The sequence below is a fragment of the Elgaria multicarinata genome, chromosome 9 (genome assembly GCF_023053635.1).
Source record: "Elgaria multicarinata webbii isolate HBS135686 ecotype San Diego chromosome 9, rElgMul1.1.pri, whole genome shotgun sequence".
NCBI classification, from domain to species: domain Eukaryota; kingdom Metazoa; phylum Chordata; class Lepidosauria; order Squamata; family Anguidae; genus Elgaria; species Elgaria multicarinata.
Window position 1 is genome coordinate 58,472,887 of NC_086179.1, and position 16,007 is coordinate 58,488,893.

Here is a 16,007-nt window from a genome sequence, read left to right on the forward strand (position 1 = left end):
AATGAGTTCCCTCTGCCTTAAGGAAGTCAGAACCATGTGCTCAGCCTGCCATGTTGACATCTAGATCTAGCTCTCTTTGTTGGCCCATGCATGAGGCCAGAGGCAGCCTCTGGCAAGACGCATCACTAGATGGGATGCTTTGTCGTTGCAGTTGCTTGTTGGAGGTCAAATGAAGCAAGAAAACAAAGGCAAAAGCAACATTCCAAAAGATAACGGTGTCTATATGAAGTATAAGGCCTTCGATGCAACACACATTGTCCTTTCTGCTATCTACATGCTGCATAGCACATGCTGGGTGGCAAGTATACTGAATCCTAGACCAAAGTGAGGTTCAGATACATTACAGTCCTGCAATTCTATTCCTAAGGAGTAGTACCCCGCATGGTGACCTTTCCTGGGTGAGAGTAATAAGAAAAGGCCAGAAACACATACTTGGCCAGTTACCGAGAGCAGCATTTTTAGCTAGATAAATAAGAAAGCATTTGTGGGGAAACAGAGACCTTATAAAGAGTGATTTTTGTCTAAACTGTAAAAACAATTGGCTGCATGTAGTGACCTGAAAGGTTAACAGGTAAGTGAGGAATAGCAACTCAAAGGACTCAATTCACTCAGCAGCATTACTATTTTATTTTTTGTTTTGTTTTGGTGGTGGTGGAGGAGAAGAGAAGTTCTAATTTTCTTTATGCTTTTCTTGTCAGCACTGACTACTCTGAAAGAAGAATTATACAGTGATCACTAAAATTAAAAATCAGAACCATTTTTTAGAATTCAAAGTTACATTTCCAACTTGAAGTAAAATGTCTAGTAGTGGAACAAAACAATGTGTTTGCCATTTTCCTTAGACCTTTTACTGTGCTAGATGCAGTTTTAAAATTCCTCTAATACAATTATTGAAATGTTAAAAGTTGATGTCTTTATTTCCCTTCTGGTTATTCAGTACGCTTTCTATAACTCCCTGGACACAAACTCTTTGACTCTTTCTGTCTTAGGGACCTTTATGAAGTGAAAACAGAAAAAGTAACACTGAATTTCTTGAGAAGAGCTTTTTTTAAATCTCTGAACAGAAACTTTGGACTGCAATATGCCCTGCTACTGAGGTTAATGCGAGGCATTTGGGGCTTTCATTGTTGACTGACTGTGTGTCTGCAGTTGACATTAAAGGAGTTTCTGAGCAGTCACGGAGGTCTTACGCAATTCATGTTGCTACAAACAAGACACTAGAAATAAATTCAAACTCTGCAGTTATGGAAAAATAAAGATTATTATACCTAATGCTTCATTGTGCATGTTTCTATCTGTCCATTTTCCATGACACTTTATTAGGTGATGGCAAGAGACCCATTTTTACTAGCAAAATTGAAGAAATTCTTCCAGGGTAGAAGTACTTTTCTGCCAAAGGAGTACAGTTGGCAATTTACACCCACTGTTGCTGATGAGGATATAAACAACAACACTTTCAAGTGCTCTTGTCTCAAGGCTGCAACCCTGTACACACTTACCTGGGAGTGACTCTCACTGAATTCAGGTAAGCATGCACATGCTGTGCCTTAGTATAAAGGAGACTCAGCATCTTGCTCATGGGCACATAAGAATATAAGAAGAGCCAAGCTGGATCAGACCAATGGTTGATCTAGCCCAGCACTCCGTTCAAACAGTTGCCAACCTGTTGCTGGCCAGGAACCCACAAGCAGAACACAAGTGCAATAGCACCCTTCCACAGCAACTGATGGACATAGGTGTACTGCCTCTGATACTGGAAGTAGCACATAACCATCAGGGCTAGAAGCCATTGATAGCCTTCTCCTCCAGGAATTTATCCAACTCCCTTTTAAAGCCATCTAAATTGGTGGCCATCACTACATCTTGTTGTAGTGAATTCCATAGTTTCGCTATGTGCTGTGTGAAGTTCTTCCTTTATTCTGTCCTAAATCTCCAACCAATCCGTTTCATGGGATGACCCCTGGTTCTACTATATGGGAGAGGGAGAAAATTCATGAATTTGTTCACCTCTATCACATCCCCCTTACCCTCCTTTTTTCCAAGCTAAACAGTCCCAGCTGTTGCAACCTTCCCTGCTAGGGGAGGTGATCATTTTAGTTGCCTTTATCTGTACTTTTTCCAGTTCTCCAATAACTTTTTTTAGGTGTGGCGACCACCTTCAGTTCACATGAAGTTGCATAGAATCAAGAACCTCAGTTCACTTTAGTAATGTTCCTGAGCATGGTTCGGGGGAACATTAAGGAGGTTTTCTACTCTCCCCCACCTCCCACCAAACGAGAAACATGGGAAACGATTTCTCAAAAAAACATTTCTCAACATGGCAAGGAAGAATACCACCATAAGAGGCTATACACATGAAGAAGGCCCACAGTTACTCTACAGCCATCCCCATCTAGTGTGCAGACATTACTCCCTGCATATCTTTTTGCATTTTGTCATCACCAACATTATTTGCACATGAAATGACCACATCTAAAAAGGATTCTGACTGGGCTCTAGTAAGGAGCAATGCTATTTGCTTTTCTCATATACTGTAGGAAAGAAGCCCCTGCATATTTCATTATACAAGGAGGTGGCCATGCAATTTACCACTCACTTGCTCCCCAAAGCAAGTAGCGATAGCTTCCAAGCAGGCAGGGGATACATTTGCCTGTCCACCCCTCACACCACCGCCTCCTTGCTTGTGACAGTTTTCTTGAGAAGCCCACTGGGAACCCACTAGGTTTGATGTGTGTGCATTTGTTACATGTCCTTTTACATCTCCTGTGTGCACTTATTACATGACAGTCAAATTGCTCTTGAGTGATGCTTCTCCTCCTTCTCTCCAGAGTATAGTCACTCTGACCTCCTCTGCTACAAGGACCTTTTAAAGCCTTCATTCACAGCCTCTGTTCCTTGATTAAGCCACAGCAGTACCTGTTCTAAATTTAAGAATGCACCGGAAGATTCAGAAATAGGGCCACATCCTAGGAATATAACATCTGAGCCATACATTTTGGCTAGTCCTCCTCAGTTCTCCAATTGTTAACTAGGCAATACTTCACATATTTTCAGTACGAAAAAGAATACGCTGAGGTCAGGGAAGAGAGTTAGATAAGGGCCGAACGACACATTCTACAAATCATGTCGGTGTGATTGAGCCTGCTATTTGTTTTACTTTTGTGTAAATGTATGTAAATAAATGTAAACACTGCTTCAGGAGAGGAGGATTTAACACACACACACACACACACACACACACACCCAAAGTTCTACACATGCACATATCTGCAAGGGGGGAGGGGTAACAAAAAGAAAGCAAAAACAAAAACTATGGAAGGGGTAATCTCTCAGGGGGAAAACAGGGTTGGGGGTAAGATTAAACCTCTCCCAAAGCATTATGGTCCCAATCCAGATCAGGAGTGCATGCACTTACGTCAAGGTTAAAAAAAAATAGCAGGCTCAGCTATACTGACATAATTAGTAGAACATTAGGGATGTGCTCCACTTCTAATCGGACCAGAGAATTAGAAGCGGAGCAGGGTGCTTCGCCTCCCCTTAAAGCGGAGGCGAAGAGGATTGGGGGGCCGGCGGAGCGTTGCGAAGAGGATCGAGGTGAAGGCGGATCCTTCGCCTCGATCCGGAGCTCCGCAAGAAAGGTAAGTGGGGTTTACCGGGCCCTGCCGCTGTCGCTGTCACCCATGCGGCGACAGCGGCAGGGCCCAGTAAACCCCCCTCCCTCCTCTCCCTTACCTGCATCTGTCCGCAGTCCCTCAGCTTCTTCAATTGAGCCCGCGGCTCAACCAGGAAGTTTAGGCTGTACTTGCGGCCCAGACTTCCTGGTTGAGCCACGGGCTCAATTGAAGAAGCCGAGGGACCGTGGACGGATGCAGGTAAGGCCCCCCTCCCCCTTGGTCCCTTACCGGGCTCTGCCGCTGTCGCCCGGTAAACCCCCCTCCGTCCTCTCCCTTACCTGCGTCCATCCGTGGTCCCTCGGCTTCTTCAATTGAGCCCAATTGAAGAAGCCGAGGGACCGCGGACGGACGCAGGTAAGGCCCCCCTCCCCCTTGGTCCCTTACCGGGCTCTGCAGGCAAGGGAGAGGAGGGAGGGGGGCCTTACCTGGCGCCACTCCCCTCCTCTGCGGAGCTCCGATTCAGAGCCGGAGCTCTGCGGCGAAGAAGAGCGGACTATGGGCGGAGCGGCACGGAGCGGGCCGATCCGAAATTTTCGGATCGGCCCGCGGGGCGGAGCGGGGGGTCCGTGCACACCCCTATAGAACATGTAGTTTGTTCTTAAAGTGAGGGGGAAATCAGAACATAGTTGTACAATTGAATAGAACATTGGATTTAGATCAGAACATGCTTCTGGTGGAGCAGCAGAAATCATTCTGCAGCAGGCCAAGGACTTGCTTCTTTTGGTGTACTGTAGACCATTGGGTGGAATCTTTAAGAGAAATACAAGAGAAGTGGACATAAGCCTGGAAGCTGCATGCTCTTGGGCATTGATATTGTTGCCCACTTCATACACTAGAAGCCTTGTACTTGTTGAAGTGAAGCCTCCAGTGGCTCAGAGACTATGCTGAGCTTTCCCTCATCTGCTACAAGACCCACGGTGTGCTGAGAGAGCAGCAATTCACTCATTCTTTCTGTGCATGCTCAAGCTAAATCTGTTCCAGATGACACAATTCACCTTGGGGGTTTCACTAGAATTGATTGATTCATTCTGCACTCTGTCAACACTTTCTGGAGTGGAACTTGCTGGTTTAGTTGTAGATATACTCAGTTCTTGTTGATTCCTCAACAAAAGATTTAATAGCCAACAATCAGACCGCCAGTCTCTTCCATCAATTCTGCTTTTGACTTGCAGGTTCTTTCTGTCCCAAGCACTTTTTTCTAACCTTAAAGAGAGAAGCTTATGAACCAAACAACAGGGAGCAGCAATGATTTAGTCTTTGAGGTGAAACAGGCATGTCTGAGAGGCGGAGAGGGTGCCACAGTCGACACACTGTCATTTCCCCAGGTCAAAGAAGAAGGCAAAGCTCACAATTGGCAGGGGAGGGACAAAAGAGAGGAACAGGAGGAGATGGTGGAGAGAGCGATAAGAAGAGGAGGTACAGCAAGCAACTAGCCCTCCATACACATCCTACACACAGATATACTGTAGTTTGCAACTTGCTGAACCCTAGGTCTGGCCTACTGTAGAAGTTGATGTGCTTTCCTGGAAATCTCCTACTCCAAAAAGCCTATCATATGAGCACAGATGTAATAAAGAGAAGAAAAAGAAAAGCCATCAGTGCAGTGCAGTTCAAATGCAGGTTTTACAAAGCGGCATGAAGCATGAAAATAATGTGCCAAAGAACTGGCAGAACTTGCAAATAAAATTATTCGCTGACTTGCAAATAAAATGATTGGCTTGCCTACATGTACACAACTTAGCCATTTGGGGCACAGTGATAGTCTTAAAGAAAAAGAACTCTTTCCCTTCTTCAGATAAAAGTTTTCCCAGCTAGTTACCTGGACTAGGCAAATGACTAGGGAAGTGTCTTTTTCACTATAGGTTTGATGATATTAGTTTTTTCTAATCACATTACTGTCCATGGTTATTACTCATCTACAGGTATTACTCTTGTGATTTCTTCTCTGACATGCCGTACGTATCAATACATGTTTCTGCATGTCTGAGTAGGAGGTTTAAACAATGGCCCTGAGCATTTTCCCCAGGGAGTAAATATCGTTGACTTCAATGGACCAATTTCACTTTCAGATAAATATTGTTAGGAATGAAAGCCTAATATACAAACACCACCACAGTGCTTTAGCAATATCAAGCAGTGGGTTTCCTGCAATTTACAAAAAATGCCATTTTTGAAACTGCATCAAATACTAATAGCTAAAATTATATGCAGATCAATGACCACCGTTCAATACTTTAGCAACATACATATCCCTTTTCACTTTCAGAACGGACACTTGCAGAGTCATACAAATATAAAAAAAAGTACGAAAACTAAGAATTGCCACCTGCCCTTAATGTTTGTACCTTAGGCAATTTTCATAATTTGGCTTCTTGCTAAAGCTTCATTTCTCATGTGCTTATAGTAGTAACTTGTGCGTTTTTAATTTGTTGGGCTGTAAGCCCAAGTGCACTTGCATAAGACCGTTGATGGGTGCAGCCTCTGGATGCAATCCATACACCCTTTGTTCAAGAGAACTATGTCAGGGGAGAGTCAACATTATTTCACTTAATATTCTGTATTAAGTGAAACGAGTAGTAGATAAGGAGATAAGAGTATTCAAGGGTGTCCCAACAACAATGGCCCTGGAGTAGGGCAAAAAACCTCAATTTTTAAAACAATATATGAGGCTCATGGCAATTCAGCTAATGGAAAATATGGCTTTTAGAAAATACGTTGCCCAAGATTCATCTAGCAAAAATAATGCCATGTCGGCCAGACAAACCTAAATGATCAATGCATATATTAAGTATCACTGTGAATCAAAAGCCAAATATTCTCATTTTCTTCTTCCCTGTTTGAGTGCTTTTCTGTGCGGATGTTTTAAAATTCAGGACTTTGGGCGTGTGAACATCTATGCCTACCTCCCAGCGCCTGCCCAAGACATTCTGCTGCCTGAAGTGAAAGGCAAGATGGTGCTCTCCCATTCCAAGTATAGAAGCCGACAAAACTGCAGTAGGGTCGTACTGCCAGTATGATTCTACTGCCAGTCTAGCTGGCAATGGGAAAGTGTTTTCTACTGCTCATGGGGGTAGTAGGCTAGTCAAGGGAGCACAGGGCACGCCAAAGAGCACCATGCAGCTCTGTCCTCCAACAGTGGGGAATGGCTGGGGGAATCAGCTCCTGTTGCCCTCATCCCACAGCATCTTCTGCTTGGGGTTGTTGCCTCACTTTTCCAAATAGTAGGGCTGGTCTCCTCTTTCTGGTCATCTCCTCTTTCTGGTCATTTGTTGTTCTGTGATTATCTGGGGCTTTGAAGCAGCTCTGGCTGTGTAGGTGGGTCCATACACATTCCCAGTTTCAGGATTGCAGAACTATATTTTGCTTCTCTTCCCCCACTTCCCCTGCCATTTGCCCTCAAACAACAGAATGATAAATGTGGCAAGATACTTAATGATTTCCAACTCATTAATGATTTCCCACTCCCACATATGGAAGTTTATCTGTCCATCTCTCCCAGAATGGTCTACTTTGACTGGCAAAGGGTCACACAATTAGAGGGTTTTTTTCACTATTGTGTGGCAAGAGATTTTTTAAAGATGACACGGATGGAACCTCAAACTTTCCACATGCAGAGCATGTGCTCTGCCACTGGGCTGTGGCCCTTTACTGTGGGATATACCACAGTATCTGGGCTACTTTCTCATCAGCACCACACATTCCTGGCTGGGGCATAGGGTTAGGGTTAGCCCTAGAGGGCATCATAAGTAACAATCTGAACTACATGCTGCAGTAGGAGCATTGAGAAGACAACACATGGTCAGGTGTGGTCTCCTTGTGATAAATGCAACACAGGGCTATTGAACCTCAGCCTCCAGGAGCCAAATCAGCCTGCCTGGAGTCCCACTCTGGAGTTCCCCAGAAAGCCACACTCCCTTTCCCTCACCCACTTCCTTTCCTGCAACACCAATCCTTTGGTGATTTCCTGGGTTTTGTGCAGTTTTCCCCATTCTAAAAGGCTGGATATCTCTTCTAAGGCTTAGTTACTGTTAGTAAAAAGCTTTCAGCTAAAATACATGCTGGTAGTCTGGATTTTATTTATTTGTTTATTAAATTTATATACCGCCCCACAGACAAAGCTCTCTGGGCAGTTTACAAAAGTTAAAAAAACAGTGGACATTAAAAAGTATACAAAATTTAAAACCATCAAAAAATATAAAATCAACAGTATACAGTATACAGTTCCGGGGTCCATTAAAAACAAACTTAGCATATGTTGTTAAATGCTGTTAAATACCTGGGAGAAGAGAAAGGTCTTGACCTGGTGCCAAAAAGTTAACTATGTTGGCGCCAGGCAAGCCTCATTGGGGAGATCATTCCATAATTGGGGGGCCACCACTAAAAAGGTCCTCTCCCTTGTTGCCATCCTCCGAGCTTCCCTCGGAATAGGCACTCGGAGGAGGACCTTAGATGTTGAGCGCAGTGTACGGGTAGGTTCATGTCGAGAGAGGCGTTCCATCAGGTATTGCGGTCCTGCTCCTTTCACCTTTAGCTCTGTCCACCACCACCCACCCTAAGAGCTTCTCCAAAATGGAATTTAGTCCTGAGGCTGCAAGATGTTCAGCGCTACTGCTCTAACCCTGATTATATCTGGGCTAGTTGTGGTTACTCGCTGTGAAGGCAATATACTTTGCACACACTCAAAGATATTCTGTTAGTTCCTCACATATTTTCAGCTGAGAATTGGCACTGCAAATAAGTTTGGGATCTATGCCTGGCAGCCTGGATGATCATTGGCTCAGCTGAAAGCCTGCAAAGATGTTTACATCAGAGATTGTGTTCATACCATTCTATTTTTGTTCGGAGAACTCAGCAAGCACATTGTTGTTGTTATTTGTCTTGACTGAAGTTGCATTGGTGCTCAGGTACCTGGGAATAATTCAGAGCCATAATGCACTGTATCCAGAAATACATTCTTATACAGGGAGGTAAGTGCAAGGATAAGTGCTTGTAAGCTAACTTGAGTATATATTCAATTTTGCACTGTTTGAACATGCAAAGCCATTAGTTTAAATAATAACCTTTAATTATTCCCCCCTTCCACTGCCCCCACTGTCTTTTCACTGATCATTCGGTGGTTTCCCAGCTTTTGAATTATGCTTCCCACTCCTCTCCCCATTCTAAAATGTTGAAATGCATCACCTAAAGCTTAGCTCCTGGCAGTAAAAGCTTTAAGGAGCAATCCTGTGGCTGGCTGGGGCATGCTGAGAATTGTAGGCCTTGTAGGCCTTGTTTCTGTCTAAATGTGCATAGGATTGCACTCTCGATGTAAAACATGCTGGTATCTTTGGTCTTTTGGTTCTGCTCCCTTTGCCTTCATCCCTGCCCACCACTGGAATGTGAACCGCAATAGCTTCTCTGAATTCAGTCCTCTGGCTGAAAGAGGCTCAAGAGCCCTGGTGTAACATGAAAACCAGGAATTTCAATGGACTCTGTGTGAATGGATGTACTGAATTAAATTTGAAGATTTGTAGGGATTTGAAGTTTTACCTCTGTGTCATGGCACTGAGCCCAGGTAAGGTCTGCCATTCACCTTGAGGGAGGCATATGTTTCATTTAAACGTACTCCAATCTAAAGCGGGCTGATCTTTAAACAAACATCTAAACAGAATGTCTAGATCACAGTCCAGTTACTTTTTTTAAAAAAAATGTCCAACTCATACATACTTTAAAAGTCCTACCTGCGAGTTTACAAACTTCTATGACTGTTGGAACAATTCAGCCCTAGAGGGCATCATTTTAGTTCATTGATTTCTAAGGAACAGGGTGAGATTCATCAGCAAGTCTCATGGGAAGGTCTACTAACTACTTGTCATGGATGTTGGCATAAACCAAAATATGGTAGAAATGGCTTTGTGTGGTTAATTTTCATTACTAGTTATTTATTTAAAAGATTTATTTAAAAACCTTGTAGGGAAAACTCTCTGAAGGTGGCATACAAAATTTAAAACCACATAACACATTAAACCAATGATAAAACAGTTATCAAAATTGACAATTAAAAACAGGTAACACAACAGCACCCAATAAAGTCCTGATTCAATGATAGGCCAAGGTAAGGGCTATAATGCTTGAAAGACTGTAAAGGGGAGGCCATGTGAGCATCAGTTGGAACTGAGTTCCACAAGTGGGGAGCCACTGCTGAGCAGGCCCTATGCCTCATGGCCATCAGCCTAACTGCTGTTAGACAGCACACAAGCGGGGCCATAGATCTGTATCTCAGATTGGAGGCAGGCTGGGATGGAAAGAAACCGTTTTGTTCCTGGTACAAAAAGAAGTCTTGCTCTGAGTTGCTGTCTTATCCTGGAAACTTAATTCCACAGCACTTGGGAAAGAGCTCTTAAATAAATAAGTTTCTTATCAGTAACTCTTATAACAGTCATTGTGTGGTTTGAGGAAAGAAGAAAGTTAAGACGGAACTGACTGTACTAGTTTAGTTATTAAGGAAGAGATTTCAAATATTCTGGATGAGTTTGGCTTTCTTGATTCTTACTCAGAAATATATAATGTAAAGTTGTCCAAAACACTTGCTTTCAATGCCTTTAAGAAGGCATTGAAAGGATTTTAAAGTAGGGGTGTGATCCGCTCCGATTAGGAGCGTAGAAGCAGTAGCGGATTGGCCTGCTCCGCCTCACCCAGAGGCGGAGTAGGAGCGGACCGCGGACCCCCTAGAAGCAAGGCGAAGAGAAGCGCCCATTTTTCGGAGCTCCTAGTTCAGGCGGAGCGCTCCGGTCGCCATCTTGAAAACATTTCGCCATAGGATTGCATTGCGGCAAATAATCGCGCATAACTAGGTTGTTTTTGAAGCTATCGTTCTAGAAATTCTTGTGCTCAGAGAGTCGTGGATGGGGGTCATTTTGAGACCACTCTCACCTCTCTGCGTTGTCTGGGTCGCGTGCTATATTTTTGTGAAAATCGGGTCAACCGCGCGGCTCAAACGGCGTTTTCGGCTTTTCGCCCATAGGATTGCATTGAGGGAAAGAATCGGGGATAACTGGGGGGGGTTTAAGCTATCATTCTGAAAATTCTTGTGCACAGAGAGTCGTGGATGGGGGTCATTTTGAGACCACTCTCACCTCTCTGCGTTGTCTGGGTCGCGGGCTATATTTTTGTGAAAATCGGGTCAACCGCGCGGCTCAAACGGCGTTTTCGGCTTTTCGCCCATAGGATTGCATTGAGGGAAAGAATCGGGGATAACTGGGGGGGGTTTAAGCTATCCTTCTGAAAATTCTTGTGCACAGAGAGTCGTGGATGGGGGTCATTTTGAGACTACTCTCAACTTTCTGCGTCGTACGGGTCGCGCGCTAGAAGTTTTTAAAAAATCGGCGGGAAAAATACCTTTTTCAAAGGGCTGAGGGGCAGAGTCAGCTCCCGGTCATGATGATCCCAAAGTTGGAGGAGGGCATAGGCAAAACAGGTAACTTGGGATTCTGGGAAACTTCTTTCTTCATCTGAACGGGCTTTTCCCCGTGTTTTTTAACACAGTAGCCCCACCAAATGCACAAACACAACCTGAAATCATATACTAAGCCAAGAATAAGAGATAGAAACACAGCACTGCTCCCCACCCTAACCTTGGTGAACAACTGAATAGATGTGGTGCAAGGGGATGAGCTCCCCTAGGGCATCTCATCGTGGACGTGCCCCCACTCTCTCCTGCACTGGAAGGCCATTAGAGCCTTCCAAAGAGAGTAAAACGGTGGAGCAATGCCTATCATGAGTTGAAGTGAATGGTCACTTTTCAGTGGTAGAGCAATGCCTGTTATGAGTTGAAGTGAGCGTTTTACTTCTTCTCAGAGCTGTTGGTGGCTGTCTTGAACTGGCAGCTACTTCCCCCTCCCCCGGGCACGTCCCCCTATTGCTGGTAAAAGACAGATATAGCCTTTTTAAAAAAATTCTTCTTGCTGTTTATTGAGCAACACTGCTGCTTTTAATTCCACCCCTCCTTTATTTATTTATTGATTTATTCCATTTTATATGCATTACTGGCTTATCCTTGGCTCACTTCCTTATGCCCCCAGAAATGCCAGCTGCATGCCTGCCTGCCTTCCCTCCCTCCTCCCCTGCCCACCTCGCAGGGATGTTGTGTGTGGGGTGCCCGATTTTCAAAAATTCGCCAAAAATCAGGGGATGATGGGATTGCTTTGAAACTTGGCGTGCGTGTGTATATCCCCATGAGGTGTCATGGTGCCAAACATGAGGTTTCTAACTTGAACAGAAAAAAAGTTGTATAATTTTTTAGCTTTCAATGCAAGCCTATGGGGGGGGGGGGAAACGGAGCTCCGGATCCGGATCCGGAGCTCCGAGCGGAGCGGAGCGGAAGTGGGCGGAGCGGGGGCGGGGCGGAGCGGCCCGATCCGGAAAATGGCGGATCTGCAAGTGAAGCGGAGCGGGGGGTCCGTGCACACCCCTATTTTAAAGTATGTGTGAGTTGGACAGTTTTTAAAAAGTAACTGGACTGTGACCTAGACTTTCTGTTTGTTTAGATGTTTGTTTAAAGATTGGATGGAATTCATTGGGTGAAATTCAGCACAACCCTATGCATGTCTACTCAGAAGTAAGCTCGCTGAAATCAATGGGACTTACTCCCAGGTATAAGAGGGTACAGGATTGCAGCCACAGATTCTAGTCCAGAAGAGCTCATGCCAGCGTTCCCCAACCTGGTGCCCTCCAGATGTGTTGGGCTGTAACTCCCATAATTCCCAGCCAGAATAGCCATGCTGCCTGGGAATTATAGGAGTTGTACTCCAACACATCTGGAAAGCACCAGGGTGAAGTGGGGTTGCTTATGACATAATAAATGTGTGTTTTTAAGGTGCCACGGGATTCTTTCTTTTTTGTTGTTGTTTTTACTCGGGCCCTTACATCTCTAGGACACCCCCATGGAGCAGTTCCAAAAGCCCAACAATTTGGACAGCTCCAGAGCGCGGCCAGCTAGGGCAATAAATCATTCCCAGGGCGACTTTCCCGGTGGCTGAGCCAGCGACCGGCGGGTAACCCAGGGTGCCCTTTCCACCGACTGCGATCCCGGCAGCGGAGCCGCAGGCCACGTGGCCACGGGAAGAACCAACGGGCTGCAGCAAGCCGGGCCAAGCCCCCCTCTGCCGGTTGCCCCTCCCTCCCTCCGCCCGCAGACGGATCCAGTCCCAGTCTCCTTCATCGGCCGCGAAGCCTTCCTCTCGGCCGTCCGCCGACGGCGTTTCTCATTGGCTGCCGCCGAGGTGGGGCCTTGGAAACGAGGAGACGCTGCAGATTCCGACTAGGCGGAAAACGAAGCGCCGCCTGCTCGCGGCCCAACCCGTCTCGCCAACTCGCCCAGCATCGCCGGGCTCCAGGATAACATACGCACACACCCTCCTCCTCCTCCTCCTCCTCCTCAGGGATTTAAACGACAACGAAGCCAAGCCGGGCGAAACCAGCGCGACGCAGACCCGCCGCCTGCCCAGAAATGGAGAGCCCCATCCCAGCTGGCTAATTCCCCAGTTCAGTGTATAGGAGGCGGCGGAGGAGGAAAGGGCCGGGCTCTGCCTTGAGCCGGATAAGGAGACACACGCGGGCTGCTGCTGCTGCTACTGCTGCTGCTGCCGCCGCCGCCGCCGCCTCCTTCTCCCCTTCCTCTTGCAGTAGCGCAGCCACACCGCAAAGGCGAAGGCCGAATTTATTGGCTCCCGGGTGGCGCACGCACACGCATACGCACGCCGCTCCATCCCACCTACCTAGCTTCTAACACCGCCCACACAGCCGCGGCTCTGGCCAGGAGGTGGCATCCAACGTGCGTCCAACTCCAGTCCCCTTCACTTCAATGGGTCTACTCTAAGTAGGGCCAGCCCTGGCTAGCCCCCAGGGTGCCAAGTGGCCAACCTCCTCCAGTACCACCCTCACCTCGATTCAGAACGCCTCGCTTTCAAAATGGCTCCTTTGGGTTAGGGCGGAGGGAAGGACGGAACAGCTTTGCTTCGAGCCCAGGGTCACCCTCTGCAAGCGGCCCTTAGCGCAGGGGAAGAGGACGCGAAGGGCTTCAAGGATGGAGCTGGAACTGGCGGGTAGTGGAGGCTGCATGATTGGGGGCTGGGTGGGTGTGAGAGGGGACAGAGGGTCCTCATCTGGGCTGACTGCATCGCGCACCGTGTGGGGTTTGGAGGGTGCGTGGGATCGCGTGGGTGGGTGGGTTGAGGGGCTGTGCATCACGGTTTGCGCGGTCTGTTAGAGGTGTGTCTGTATCTTTCGATCTACGGATAGAGGGCGATTGCCATTCCTCACCACACGGCTGCAATCGCCCTCGGTCACTTCTAGGAATTGATGAGTAAGGGTCAGTGGAGGCTGGTGGTTCCGATTTCAGTGGGACCGCGAATCCTCTCTGGGTTTCAGTCAGCACTCTAAAGGACCTATCCAAGGTGCTGAACCCAATCCCACCTTGGATAACTCCTTTACCGTTCTAGGCGGTTCTGACTGAAGCCCAGAACAGATTCGCAGCCCCACTAAAATTGGAGCCCCCACTGGTGGGGGGTGTTGTTGCTGTTGTTCGGGGACAGCTCTCCCCGCCACATGAATCCAAGGGCGAGCGATCGTGCAGGCGCGTGCGTGGGAAGGTCGCCTTTGCTCCTTTGGCTTATTCCGTATAACGTTGGGGCAGCGTCAGCTATTTGGATTGCGGTTTAGTAGTGCACATCACCTCTCGCACACGCACACGCACGCACAGCATCAAAACAAAAGCCCGTGTGTGATGCATCCACATTGTGAGCGGGTATATTTTGCGCCTCATCCAAACCTACGCGCTCCTATTGCGGCAGCAGCAGCAGCAGCAGCAGCAGCGGGGAGCCCAGACTCAGACGCTTCTTCTCTGCGTTCCGCGCCTGCCTGGGGTGGGGACAAGGCAGCGGCCGGGCGGGCTACACCATTCCTACACAGCGCTACAACACAGTCCAAGGGCGGCGGCGGCGGCAGGTGCATAAACACGAAGCGGCCGACAATGGGCACGGCTTAGACCACATTATTCGCAGGCTCTTCGCCGCTAGGACCCCGCTGCCTCAACCCGGATAAAAGCCCTTCCCAAGCTGCGCCAATATTAAATCATCATCATCATCATCAAACCACCACTGCATGGATCCGTTTTACGTTACCTGGCGTGATCTCTCTCTCTCTCTCTCTTTCTCTCTCTAGCTTAGGCTTGGGTGGGTGGGCTGGTCCTAATCTTCCAGCCACCGCCGCCGGTTCCTGCGCCCTGTCACTGGCTGAATGGGATTATTTATTTATTTCCCGTGACGTGGCCTGCAGCAGGCGGCCGCGAGAGGAGGCGGCGGCACGAGGACGAGGGGGCCTTCGGTGCGGCCGTCTGAGGCAGGATTGAATCAGAGGCCGGGGAGGCGGAGGAGGAGGAGGAGGAGGCGGCGGCGGCGCGTGGTCTTTCGACCTGTTCTCGCCTGCTTTTTGTTGCTGCTGCTGCTGCTGCTCCAAGGGATTGGTGTCAAGGGCAGCCAGGAGCTCGAGTAGCATCAGCCGCCTTCGCCGAGTGGGGCGGAGGTTGCCCGGGCTTGTGGAGGGGGGGGGGGGAGGCGGCGGGAAGGCGCCTGCTGCTGCTGCTGCTGAGCTGCATCTGCCAGCCAAGCGGCTCTTCCTTCCCTCCGGGCAGCGAAAGAAGGAGAAAGAGCGCGGAGGAGGCTGGCAAAGGCGCGGGGAAGGAAGTGCGAAGCGGCACAGAGCGGCGCCTTGCTGCGCCTGCTCCTGCCTGCCTGCCTGCCTGCCTGCTCCGAAAGTAAGCTTGCCCTTTGTTTAACAGGAAAGGAAAGGAAAGGAAAGGAAAGGAGTGTGTGCTTCACGCTGCCACTTTCATTTAGATTGAAAACCCGCTGTTCCTGGTGAGGAGCGGCCGTCAAACAGCCGCCGCCTTTGCCCACCCCACTCTCGTCTCTGTCTGGTGCAGCGTAGAGTGTTATGGAAAGAGCAGCCACCATATCCTCTTGCACCGTCTCTCTCTCTCTCTGCCTCCGCCCTCCCTCAGTGGTGACTAGGTCCAATGAGGCCCATCCTCCCATGACTAGGCATCAATCCTCCAGAGACGGGGGCTGCTCCTGCAAGGAGAGAGATGCCACCCAAAAAGAGAGGATGTGCAAGCGGGTAGAGTCTTCCAGAGGGCTGTGGGTGAGTGATCAGAGAGAGCAGCAGCCATCACTTGCCCAAACCTTGGTCCTGAGAGAAACAGTGAGTGATGTGGAGGAAGCAGCTGTAGCTTCTTCCTTTTCTTCACCTGTTGTCTCTGGATGACTTTGGCTCACTGGGCTGGATCCCCACCAAAGG

General features: G+C 48.0%; 1 protein-coding gene across 1 annotated transcript in view; it reads right to left on the reverse strand.

Annotated features, from left to right (window-relative positions):
- Positions 1-14,964, reverse strand: part of SLC16A7 (solute carrier family 16 member 7) — a 133,216-nt gene extending 118,252 nt beyond the window's left edge. Inside the window, exon 1 of the mRNA XM_063133961.1 lies at positions 14,834-14,964. The gene's annotated coding sequence lies outside the window, so the exon portion shown is untranslated. The remainder of the gene's footprint in view (positions 1-14,833) is intronic.
- Positions 14,965-16,007: the final 1,043 nt, after the last annotated feature.